Here is a 13,018-nt window from a genome sequence, read left to right as displayed (position 1 = left end):
ACGGCTGAATATATTGCTTGCATCGCTCGGCGGAAGGCGTTCAGGGGGCGCAAGCTTCTTGGAAAAGAAGGCGATTGGCTGCCAACACCAGCGATGAACTGTTGCAAGACCGCGCCGACAGCAGTGTCCGATGCGTCAACCATGACGGACGTGGGCGCGTCACATTTAGGATGAACCAGGAGCGTTGCGTCGGAAATGGCTGGTTTGATGCGCTGAATGCGCGGCCAGCGGCATCTGTTCAAGAAACAAGAGCTGTCGGCTTGCTGTGGCCTGAGAGGAGGTCGTGGAGAGGCTGCAGTATTGCGGCACAGCGAGGAATGAATCGCCGATAGTAGCTGGTGAGGCCAAGAAATTAGCGCAGTTGTCGTGTGGTGGTGGGCCGGGGAAACTAACTGATAGCGGTGACACGGGCCGGTAACGGGCGAATGCCATGGGCGTTGACGCGATGGTCGAGAAAGTCCAACTCTGCAAAGACAAACTCGCCTTTCTGACCGTTGACCAGAAGACCAAAGCGGCTGAGTCTGGCGAGCACTTGACGCAGGTGGAGCTTGTGGGCCTCTGCTGTAGGGCCGAAGACGAGAATGTCGTCAAGAAAGGCAAACAGCACTTCAAGCCACGTAGTACTTGGTCGACAAAGCCCTGAGAAGTATAGGCAGCATTGCGAAGACCGAAAGGCTTCCTCAGATATTCAAACATGCCAAAAGGTGTAATAATGGCGGTCTTCAGTATATCCGACGGATCCATAGGAGTCTGATGATATGCTTCTCAAGATCGACTTTGCTGAAGGTTGTGCAGCCATGCAGGCCGGATGCAATATCTTGGGTGTGGGGAATCGGGTAGCGGTCAGGGACTATGGCCTAGTTGAGAGCCTGGTAATCGCCGCACGGCCGCCAGTCGCCGGTCTTTTCGGGCCCCATGTGGAGGGGCGACGCCCAAGGACTGGAGGAGGGACGAATGAAGCCAAGCTCTAGCATATGCCCACATTCTTGTTTGGCGACAGCGAGGCGATTCGGTGTAAGGCGACGCGCGCGAAAAAACACGGGAGGCCCAGTCGTCACAACATGATGAGTAACGCTGTGACGACCGGTGCTTGAAGGGACGGGGGTTGGAAGATATCTGGATACTCGGCAAGTATGCTGGACCAAGGATCGGAAACGGTGCTGTGCGCCTGGAGGAGCCGGAGTGGTGGACCGCGGCAAGGTACGCATTTGACGACTAGGTTCGTTTCAGAATCCAGGATGCGGTTTTGCCCCATGTGAACTAGAGCCTGTAGTGCCATAGAAAGTCGGCGCCGATGATTGGCGAGTGCACGTCCGCGATGATATATACCCAGCGAAAGGTACCGCGGAATTCGAGGTCAAGAGTGTGGGAATCTGGCTTTCCGCCGTCGCCTTTGCGCGGCTGTGCCGGCCTACCGCATCGTTTCTCCTCTTTCCCTTGCTCCCGCCTCAGGCGGTGGAGAGGCGGCTGGGTGACTAATCACTGTCATTTAGCCACAGCTCCGCCCCGGCTCCCCAAGGGCCTTTGCCATTGGCGCCTTTTGGCGGGATTTTCGGGACCCGTTTGACCGGCCGCGCACCGCGCGACCGTCCGAGCGGGGCCCAGAGAGAGAGATCCCTCCGAGACAGCGTAAGGTGCGTACGTTACTGTTTGTCCGTGCCGGCCTTTGCCGTTCGGACCAGTGCTTACTCGAGCTCGCCCGCACGTGTCCTCTGACCTGCAGCGGCTCGAGCCTGTCCAGCGGGGTCCAGCGACCTCTGACAGGCGTACCTTGCGTTGAATGCCCGCTCTCTCTCGCAACCGGCCCAACGGTCGACACGAGAGAGAGATCACAGCACTGCCGCGGGGACATTCTCCTGCAGCGGCGTGCTAGCGGCGCACATTGCTCGAGTCGCTTCGTGCGCGCAGCGGAGCCTTGCTCCTCGCGCGCCCCCGGGACGGGGTGACGATTGAGTGCGTGTGTACTGCTGAAGGACGACGTGAATAAACGTCTCCTTTGTGAACTTGGAGGCCTATTTCTTTGCGGCGAATCACTCTCCTCCCAGCGGAGGTTGAGTGTGCTGCAACGGTGTCCCAGTGTGTGTGTGGTGACGGCTGATCGGGGCCCTTGGCTCGCGCGAAGCTCGAACCCGCGGTGGGTGGTGGCCTGTGTCCACGTAGAAACCCACAAGAGTTACCGACTTCTGCCGTATGTCCGTATGATGGATGTGTTGACTGCGGTCAGAGGAGGAGAGTCTAAGGGACGGCGTCGCTCAGCCATTCTAGGTGGAAGAACACAGATCTCGGCACCAGTGTCGATGAGGTAGCGGACTTCCGTTACAGGTCGATGACGTTCAAAAGGCGACTGGATCGCGGGCCGAGAACACTGGTCGCCTTCAGTGTACTGCTGGACCGTCTCCCGCGAAGGAGCAGGGCTCGCGGCTGGGGTGTGCGCGAGAGAGGTAGCGGCGGTGGAACCAGCAAAGGGCCGTCGAGGGCGGAGAACGATTGCCAGAAGTACTGGTGCTGGTACGGCGCTGTGGAGACGAGGAATGCGGCCGGCGAGTACGAAAGCCTGCAACGTATGCTGTAAGCTGTGCCACCTGCCGGGTTAGCTCCTCGTGAGTAGCAGTGAGACGCGCATCCCTACTGGAAAAAAAACGCATATATGGTATCCGTACAATGCGGGTTTCCACATTTACGCACTTATTGGAATACGGAATTCCATATGGAAATAGTATGAAATTCCGCATTATATGCAGAGCCTTATATGATGCAGAAATGATACGGAATAAGCTGCCATGGTGCCTCAGTGGCTATGGTGCTCAGAAGCTTACTCGAAGGACGCGGGTTCGATACCGGTTGCAGCGGTCGTGTTTTTATGAAGGTAAAGTAATGGAGACCCATCATGCAATATATAAAAATGTTACAGAACCCCAGGTGGTTGAAATTTCTGAAGCCCTTCACTATGGCATCCCTCGTAGCAGGAGTCATTTTGTGACGTTAAGCCCTTATAAACCAGAAACAAATACAAAATTATCCGTCCTTTCCATGCAAAAACAATACAGAAATGCATTCAATCAAGAAAAGCAACTGGTGCGCCACTATTAAAACATAAGGCATAATTACACTCTTGGTATAAGCACACATTGTGACCTGTACTATGAACAAGACATCCACTTGGCAATGTCGTTTGCTTATGAAACGCTTGTTTTTTAAAGGTGTTGCATTTTCAAAAGCATAATCTTGCACTTTTGGTTTTCAAAACGATGGTGCAGCAAACAAAGGAGCCATTATGAAGTGACGAGAGAGAAAAAAAAGCTTTATTTTGTGCGCGCTTCAGTACTTTTAACATATCGGCCAGGTGCCTGCCTACGCTGGCACGTCTCTTCGTCTTAAGAATTTCACTCGGGTACTTTCCGAGGTGTTGTTCGAAAGCACCTGAAAAAAATATAAAAGGAGAGACAAAAAGTGGATTTGGGGCAATATCTCCAACTCTGAAAGCAAGTTCAATGATTGGAAAGAACAATTCACGCCTGAAATGTTTTCAGGGTAATTTCATTTCACACCTCTGTCAGCCAACCTCAACCTCCCTAGTGTCGACTAATGAGGCAAGCTAGGCAGTTGAACTAGTCCAGCAGTACTTTCAGCAAGAGGGTTGCTCGGAGCACATGTGCAGCCTAAACAGGATGAATGATATACTTGGTGAAGCGGTGGATACCAACCTAAAGCAAACTACGTTGCACAGCTTCTTTGGGGGTCACAACCCTTAAATGAAACTTCCAATAAATGAAACAGTTTTCCTTGTCCCCATCGAGTTTTGTTTAAAGGGAGTCCACTGTAGTGCCCACTTGAGAGCATGTGAAAACTAATCTGCTCTAGAGACCTGGAGGCGCATTTTCAAGTGGTTGACTAGGTGAAACAGCTGTCACTGGCACACATCGCTACAAGGTAGCCACTTCTAGTCAGTGAACCTGAGAGCCAACCACTCTAGCACATGACCCCTGGTTGAAAACATATGAGTGGTGTTGTGCACACCACAGGTGCTATGCCTTGTGATACACCATGTTGCCTTATCACTGGAGCGTACTCCAAACGAGCTACATGCAGTTCAGTTGAGCTGTCTGAACATGCTGCCGATACTTTGCACTGACACAAAACCACGTTATGATTCATGTTTGCCAAGTCAGCAATAAAGCTCATCCACCAACCTGGTTTGCCTTACATGCAAAGCTACTATGCTTACAACTCACAAACGACAGCAGCACATATATGCTACAATGTTACAGAAAATAGCCTCATATACTGGGCACTTTCAGTTAAACTGCACCTACCCAAACTTGAGCCCAAAGTCCAGCTGGCACCTAGCTTGCTAGAGTAATGTGTACCGATTAACTCAGGATGATAGAAAGACTGCACTATTAAGTGCAAAGTGCACCAACCAGCAAGTTACAACTGCACCACCACCCAAAAAACATCATTTTCCTTGCTGCCTAGGCATACACACAAGCCTGAGCAGTGCGCACAAACATCACAGTGCAATACTCAGTTTCAGGACATGGAATATGAGCACAATACAATTCAGCCCTTTTGCCATACCCACAGTTTTCACATCCACCTGCAAGTCTAATTCAAGAAAACTAAGCTTAATTATGACAGAAAAGCACGTACTTTTAGAGCATCAAGCTTCATGGGTGTCAGCGCCTTCTTTCGGTGGTCTCAGGGCCGCCCTCTTTATGCAGGTAGCGGCGGCCAGGGGCTCCAGTAACTTGTGTAGAGGTTCTGGATCCCCCAAATTGCCTTCGCTGCTTCCCACACAAAGAGGCTATCCCTTGGTTGGTTCATGAGGTGCTGCCACTTATCAGAAGGGATCTGGACACCAGGCCCAATAAGTACCTGCATGGTCAAAGAAAAGAGTGCTCTGTGCAGTAACTCCCCAATGCCGACATGTTTCACCTGAATGAAGAGATTAGATGACAGAAATGATACTTCCAAATCAGACATTTTGCATCAGCATGATGAAGTTGCAGTTTGAAACTTTATGAAAGCACCCCTGTAGTACACCGCGTACACCCTGTGGGTGTTCCCATGTCATCTAGACATTAGAACACCAATAGCGGAAGCAGACATAAGAGTGAATGCTGTTTGTACCCCTTGCAGTGTTCTTCCTTAGCAACATTAAGTTGCCAAATATCATTTACATTTTAAGACACCAAGACCTCAGACACATAAGAGAAAATTATACCACATATGGTCACGAAAAAATACTTCAAGTTTTATTAATTCGGTACCGCTCAAGTTGCTATAAATTTGGAAAATGCTGCAAAAAGAATGCCGCATAAAAAAAGGCTACCGTTTAAGGGCGCAATTAAAAACATGAAAAATATGCAAGGCTCAAGAAATTATGTACCATGCAGTGAGAGAAACTGATAAATAGATGTGATAGGTAACAAATAAGTTCTTTCACAGAGGTTATACACTCAGTGCCTAAAAGAGGCATAAAAACTACCAATTTCTTTATCCCTACAGGACATTAAAGGAATGAAACATTGGTACATTTCACCATGTGTCACTATTACCTACTTGAAAAATATTGAATTGCCATTACGCTCATTCGCGGAGAATAGTGGAAGGGCAAACATTCTTTTTCTAAGTGCACTGTAAAATCTTTGTAAATAGAATACTTTACCAGGATTTTCTTTTTTTTTGGATTGAGATACTAATTGCAGACTGGTGCGGCCCTTGCCCTACGCATGATTATCCAACTACTAACAATAAACTCTTGGCCCAAAACGAAAAACATTGTTTTGTGTACGTCAATACTCCATAAGCACCTTGAGTGTGATATTACAAAGCAAGAGCTTTCTTGTTTGCCAAGCCAAAAAATGTATCTAGACTGCATTCTTCAATGTACAAGTCGACCGCAGGTATATCGAACCTGCGTCTTTTGAGTCAGCAGCTGAGCAGCATAACTATTGAGCTAGCGCGGTGGCTGTTTTAAAATAAACTAAAAGCTTAATACCTTCTTGTACACTAAACCACAACGCACTCCGAATTAATGGTCATTTCAGCCCACAGTGTTAGACACTCCTCACTTGAAATGCACAAAACCGCCGCGCATTCTCCACCCGATTAACTTATTACAATGCAAACTGTTTTTGGCATTTTTGTCGGATATTTGATAAGTTAACATTCAGAGATAATTGGAGATTTTTTCATTTTGTATCTCCATTAACGAGGTTTTACTGTACACAATGGTGCATGGCATGTAGAACGCACACTTTTTTCAGCACTAAACATCACTGAACTTTCAGTACAGATATGCATGACCCGAATGAAGAGAGGTGCTCAGATATTGCAGGCGGCTTCGCCAACTGTAGTGTTCTTCCTTTTGTTCCCCCATTAACTCTGTTCGCAAACAACACATAACACGCATAACTCACAAAACGTGTCAAAAGAGAGTTTTGCAACGTTAAAAAACATGAAAATACAACACTACCCTAAATAAAAGCTTTTTAAGCACCATAATATCCCTATGTAAACTGAAAAAGCAACACCGTCTATTATGTAATGGTAATCACACGTACTATCGCGCTCAATATGAGTTGCAACGCGCGGTCATCGACCGGGGCTCGTTCCGTGGTGTGCCTCCTCCAAACAGTCGCTCGGAATTCTGGGAGAAACTGCTGTTCCAGGAAACAACGGCACCCCCGCTCAGGAAATGGAATGTCGCGCAGTAACGGAGCAAGCGGACGGAAACGGGGCGTCAAACCACTTGGCTCCAGAGTGGTAAAGGGAGGTTTGATGTTAGTTTCACCAATATTTCGCGTTTTATTCATGCTGAAAAAAAAATAGTAATTTTTATCGTCAGTAAATTCCAGTCGGCGATCTGGAACAAGCATTTTTTGCTTCATTAAACGGAAAGCGCGTTTCTAAGCAGGATTCGGATTCAGATGCCGAGTTCTGAATGGCTGCTGCCACGCCACGAAGTATTTTCTGCTTCTTCGTTTGCTCACTGTGTTGCTCCAGATCGTACTTAAGCCAAAGTGGAGACACACCGCTGGAACTGCGAGAATACTTCTTGAAAGCGTCATCTCACGGTCCGTGCCTATATGCATAGTGCCTCCTTTTAAATATTGCTCTCCTGTTTGCCCAAAGATTTCCACGAGGCAGAGTCTTTGTATACAAAACTGCAGGGTACGTATCATTATTCTCATGGGGAGAGACTGTATGGTCGAGCCAGCCGTCTTATATAACTCGATCCCTAATGTGAGCACTTCTCGCGGCGAAGCTGAAGAGCAGATTGCTTGGTATTGAGTGTATATTTGCGGAATAGGCTCGGCACGCTGCCAGAAGCAACGTGCGCCTCCCACACGAGTCCTGATTGATTTGGTACAGCGAATACATCAGAAGGAAAACACAAGGCACTCTGGCTCCCCGCTTCATACACCCCCTTCAAATAAGTTACCACAAAATGCAGGGCAATCACGGGATCTTTATTGCCTTTAAAAAAAAATTAAAGCAATGGTGCTCTAATACTTTGTAAATTGGCCATTCACGGCAATTACACGAGCTGCACGGCGCGGCATAGACTCGTATATTGCCGGCACAACGCTCTCGCTCTCGCGCAGCCTGTTCCATTCCTGTTGCACGGCACTCCACAGTTCATCTAATGTAGCCGTGCTTAGATTCCGGGCTGCCAGTGCCTTTTTTATCATCCCCCACACATTCTCAATCGGGTTTAGGTCAGCACCTGCTGGTGGCCACTCCAGCGTGTGGATTCCCAGCTGGTTAAGAAGTGTGCCGCCGTCGCTGAAGGGGCCACCAAGCACATGGGGGATCAGCTCCTGTTCAATGATGGTAGCATATGCGGATGCGTTGAAGCGGCCCTCAATGCGCACGACGGGGCCCAGGCCATCCTTGCTGATGCAACCCCACACATTCGCAGAGCACCTGCCACTTGAGAGCACGCTTGACGTGTACTCTGGTAGATATCTGTAAAACAGGAGCGTGGACGGAGGTGACGAAGAGAACAAAACAGGTTTACATGATCTCTTTAGTCCAAAGGAAGCCCAATAATATATTACAAACCTATATAGAGAAATTTCTGATATTTGACAACCTAAAATCAAGACCTTAACCTTTTTTGCAAACGGATACTGCATAAAGACCGGTATTTGAATAAGAGAAGATGAATAACACCGCTACCGCTGTAACATACCATAGCCATGACAAACATATTTATCTGAAGCGCAGAAAAGAAATGTGAGAATTATATTATTTTGTAGTAATGGCACCAATGGCTGAAGGGCGCTAAATTTAACGTCAGTGCTCAACTCTTTTTATGACATGTGCTAACGTTCACGCGTTTCTAATATTACAGAAAGAAAACCATGTTAAACCCGCAATTCGGCTAAGTATACGTAACGCATTGGATACTCAGCATCGGAGAAACGGTTTTCACATACCTGCAGTTAAAGGGGCGCCAGACCTTCTGCTGCTGGTCCCACCGGCTGGAGAAAGTACTCTCGTCAGAAAATGCAACCTCCCTCCAGTCGGTGGTCGTCCAGTGCTGCACGGCTTGTGCAAATTGGAGCCGCTGAAGCCGTTGCCTGCTTGTAAGGTATGGCTTCTGGGCCGCAACAGAGTTGCTTAAGCCTGCTTCTTTGAGGCGTCTTCGTATTGTTGACGGTAACACCTGAAGGCCCAGGGCTTCACGTATCTCGCGGGAAGTAATGAAGGGGTCTGCCACAACAGCTGCGACGATCAGCTGATCCGTCTCTTCGTCGGTGATCCGCGGTCGACCACTGCGCTCTGCGTCACCAAGTCGGCCACCTTCATCCCGGTATGCATGTATAGCTCGACTTACGGCATTCCTCGAACGGCCAGTAATCCGGCAAATTGCACTCTGCGAAGTGCCCTGCAAGCTCAGTTCGACGATTCGACTTCGTTCGGCGATAGGCACCGGCTGCGACATACTTGCAAAAGGCAGAGCTTGGCATGAACCAACGGCTAATATAGCCGTCATATCGGACCACGATCACGTGGGAATCGCCAGCACCAAGTGAAAGCCGCGCGATGGCTGAGAAAGCGCAGTACTCGGACGCAGAAGCTTCGACGCGATAGCGGCTCATGATAGAGATCGATTGATAAAACGATCTCCCAGTGTATCACCAATGCCCTATTTCGCCACCAAAATGCTTGAACCTGTGGTTTGCTTGTCACTTAACCCTTTCGGCCCTGGCGGTGTCAAGTGACACCACAACACAAATATTCCGTTCATGCCTCAGTAACATAAAAAAATACTACTAAATTTTAATAGAGTAGTTCCTTAGGGATCCCTGTTGCTATCGGCATTGCTGTTCACGCCCTTCAATTGAGCTGTGCGTTCTAAGGAAGAAGAAGCAGCAGCATGGGAGGCATGGTGTGAAGAAGCCGAGGTGTAGCAAATTTGTGGATTTGTATCTCAGTAACCATTCGTTCTTCTGCGCTCAGATTTTTATATGTTGTGTGAAACGCCTATCCAAGCTCACATCCCCGTCGTAAATATTATTGAATGCGTAGACGCTGCGTTTGAACACATCTTTGACATGTGCGATTTTGACACCACCAGGGCTCAACGGTTGCCAGCGGTGGCCATTGAGTGATGATAGCTGACTTTTGTAGAAAACAATCTGCTAGTATTTTAGCGGATGCACCTATAGCAATGGCCTTTTTGGAATGCTGACATGAATGTTCATCACAGAAAATGGACGAACGAATAAAATTATCTTTTTGATAAATTGGAAGAAATTTTCGCTATCATACAAGGTGAACATTCGGATCGAGCCTGGAAATGACCATGCGGATGTCGCGAACAGCAACCGGATTAAAGGAATAGCGGGAATTAATGCACGCCTGACCTAGCGCTTTTATTCGATTTTTTTACCGTTCTCCTCCTGTGAGCATCGACTCTGAGCTGCAAGAAGCGACCGGGGTATTCACACTGCAACTTGCGCACCACCACTCGTGCAGCAAGTGCGGCGCACCCTCGATGCTAGGATCAACGCAGAGTGTTTGGCTATGTTTTCTTGTGAAAGCGTATTTGGTGTGCTGATAAACAGCTTCTGCTGTCTCCCCGGCCGAGCCGAGAGGTATCCCCAACTCATAAGCCTATGGATGAGATGGAATTTATTGTCACCTCTAGAGAACAGCATTCGCTGAAGAGACAGATAGGACAAGATTTTCTTCAACTTTATGAATTCTTCTATAGACAACCGCTGGTTTGAAAACAGATGCAAACCAGATGCATTATGTTTCCACAAGCTTACGACATAGATGTGCAGAGCTCCGCGCTGAGCCTGATAGAAGCGCTTCATAAAGCTCGATAGAGGTGGGCGTTACAGATTAGAGGAAAGCCTTGATCGTGAACCCAGTCGCCTTCCAGGAAGGCTAGGCAAGTTTTTAACATATGTATTGTTGATGCGACGTTCACAAGCCGGAACACAAGCCTGTCAGCAAAAAAAAAAAAATGCTGATACTAAACTCATGGTAAATAGGAGCAACCGGCGTATTTTGTGGCAACTGCAAAATCTATCTATCCCTTACAAATTAAATAAAGCTTCTTTTGAGGTCTCCACAAAGCAAAAAAATAAATAAATTTTTGCGTTCATTTCTTTCTTGTCGGTTGCGATTACCAAAAACGGTCCCTTTCGCATTGTTGCGGCCGTGTTTCAATCCGGACCAAAATGTAGGGCATCTTGGCCGTAGTTGTGCAAGGCTCAGAATTTTGGTAATGCAAATTTACCGCACGCTCGCACGTATTTACAATATATTAGCCTACGAAGGACAAGTATCCTTGATATGGATAGGGCCTTGTCAGGGACCACGGACCCCTACGAGAGCAAGAGTTCTGTCTACTACTTATTTCCATCGCATGCCATGTTACCCATTTCCGAGTGGTTGCTACTATTACCATAGTTACCTCTCCGCCGCGGTGACTCAGTGGTTCGCTCGACTGCTGAGCCCTAGGCGGCAGGTTCGATCCAGCCGCGTTCGATGGAGGCAAAACACAAGGCGCCTGTGTACCGTGCGATGTCAGCGGTCATTAAACAACCCCAGGTGGTCGAAATTATCTGGAACATTCCACTACGACGTCCCTCGTAGCCCTAGTTGATTCGGGACATTAAACCTAAAAAAACCGTAAGCTGCAACAGTCACCAACAGCAGCAACCATCCTCATTCAATGGCGAATCGTTTTTGGTTACCCGAGAATCGGAGAGAGCGATTTTTCAGTTCCATTGCTGTATAGACAGGAACAGCAGCTCTGTCTCGGTTGTCCTTCCAAAACGCGTCATTATGCAACTGCTTTCATCAGAAATTCCGAGTTACCTCATGCTGTATTTTATGACACAGCACTCTTCTGCAGATTCAGCAGAATACATACTGAGCTTGCAGGTATCGTGAATAGAGTTTAAAAAATCTTCTCACGTCTCATAGCACCGTAGTATATTGTGCGGCGCTTCGCAAGGAAACCTGCTTTCAACGCGAATCATTTCACACGCCCGCAGCCTAAAGAAATAAAATTAGCATATCCAGAAACAACACTACTAACGCCAAGGGGGAATTTTTTCTCTTCTTTTCAAGAATTCGCCTGTTTTGTCAGCCTGCTCTTGTGGTCGTGTACCATTCATTTATACTGTACCAAAAAAAGCTTATCATATGTGCTAAGAAAATAACGGGTAATGTTCTGTGCGTTTTTGTCTGTAGCACCTTCCAAGCTTGCAAAAAATACCGGTCGCTCATGGACATCGCAAATCGCGCGCATCAGACTTGCAAATTTGCAACATGACTCCGTACATAGTGAGCTCTCTTACAGAGAACTCGTATCACAAGGCCGTCACCATTCACACGCATAACGAATAACTTCAGTAAAGGTAGCCTATGCCCATTGCACACAGTGAAAGGTTGAAACTATGCTAATTTTGCAACACTTAAGGCGCAACATCAAGGCTCTGTTTGCATTTCACACGCGCTCTCAATATGCGGATGCATTAGTGCTAAAGAACAGCTTTTTTCTGTGTTTTTCCCGCGATCCCAACTTGGCATTCTCACAGCTATTTACTGATTGAAGACAAAAATCAGGCCTGAAAAGTGACTTCTCAAGGCTCGAGAAAAGTTTCCCGAGCATTTTTTTTCTTGAAAAGTGCCAGCCGCCGGATGATTAGGCAGGCAAGCCACCGACGGCGTTACCGCCGAAGCGCGCCGAGAGTGGGAGCAGCTGCCGCTACTTTCCCTTCGGGAACTACACACTTTTCTTTTCACACTCCTCGTCGACGCGACCGTTCACCAGCAGAGTAGCCGAAATCCGCACTAGGAATTTATCAGTCGTGATGAACACCCGCGCGAGAGCGAGGGGGAAGTTTGTCGTCACTCGAGGCACTCTCGCAGCGAGCGAGCGCGGCGAGTTAGCAGCGCTGTGGGGCGGCCCCGCAACTGCTCCCGCCGCCGAAGCGCCGATCTCTCCACTTTTGCTCACGACTGTACATTATTGAGTACGTCATGTCCTGCTAAACCAAAATACATGCAACGGTACATGCGTGGAGGGATCATCGTTGAAAATAAATCTTTGGACAACCGCTTCCTCAACACTAAGAACAGGAATCTCAGGAGTGAAAGAAACAAGCAGGTAACGAACAGCGAAATACACCCCATGCCTGACGCCCCACAAACGCAAGCGATGAGAAATATTAGAAGACGCATTGAGGTTCGGTAAAACATGAAGTATACTCACTTGCAAGAATGCACGTACTATTGGTTGTGTATTGTCAAGCAAAAACATGAAATGCGAAGCTTAAGCGGTCACACGGGCGGCAGCGGTGGCGGAGGAAGGACGCTCTCCTTATCTATATTTTTAGAGCGCAGCTCTTTGGCGTCCGTTCCTGGGTTTCGCGTCGTCGTCGGCGTTGTCGTCGGCCTCGTAACCAGCTCCGCCCCCCTTTCATCCCCCCAGCGCTAGCAGCGACCGACTGATACCGCTGGATGCCGCTGACGCCGCTAG

This window comes from Amblyomma mixtum, chromosome 3, assembly GCF_055824585.1.
Source record: "Amblyomma mixtum isolate Tamu chromosome 3, ASM5582458v1, whole genome shotgun sequence".
Classification (NCBI taxonomy): domain Eukaryota; kingdom Metazoa; phylum Arthropoda; class Arachnida; order Ixodida; family Ixodidae; genus Amblyomma; species Amblyomma mixtum.
This window is presented reverse-complemented; position numbering follows the sequence as displayed.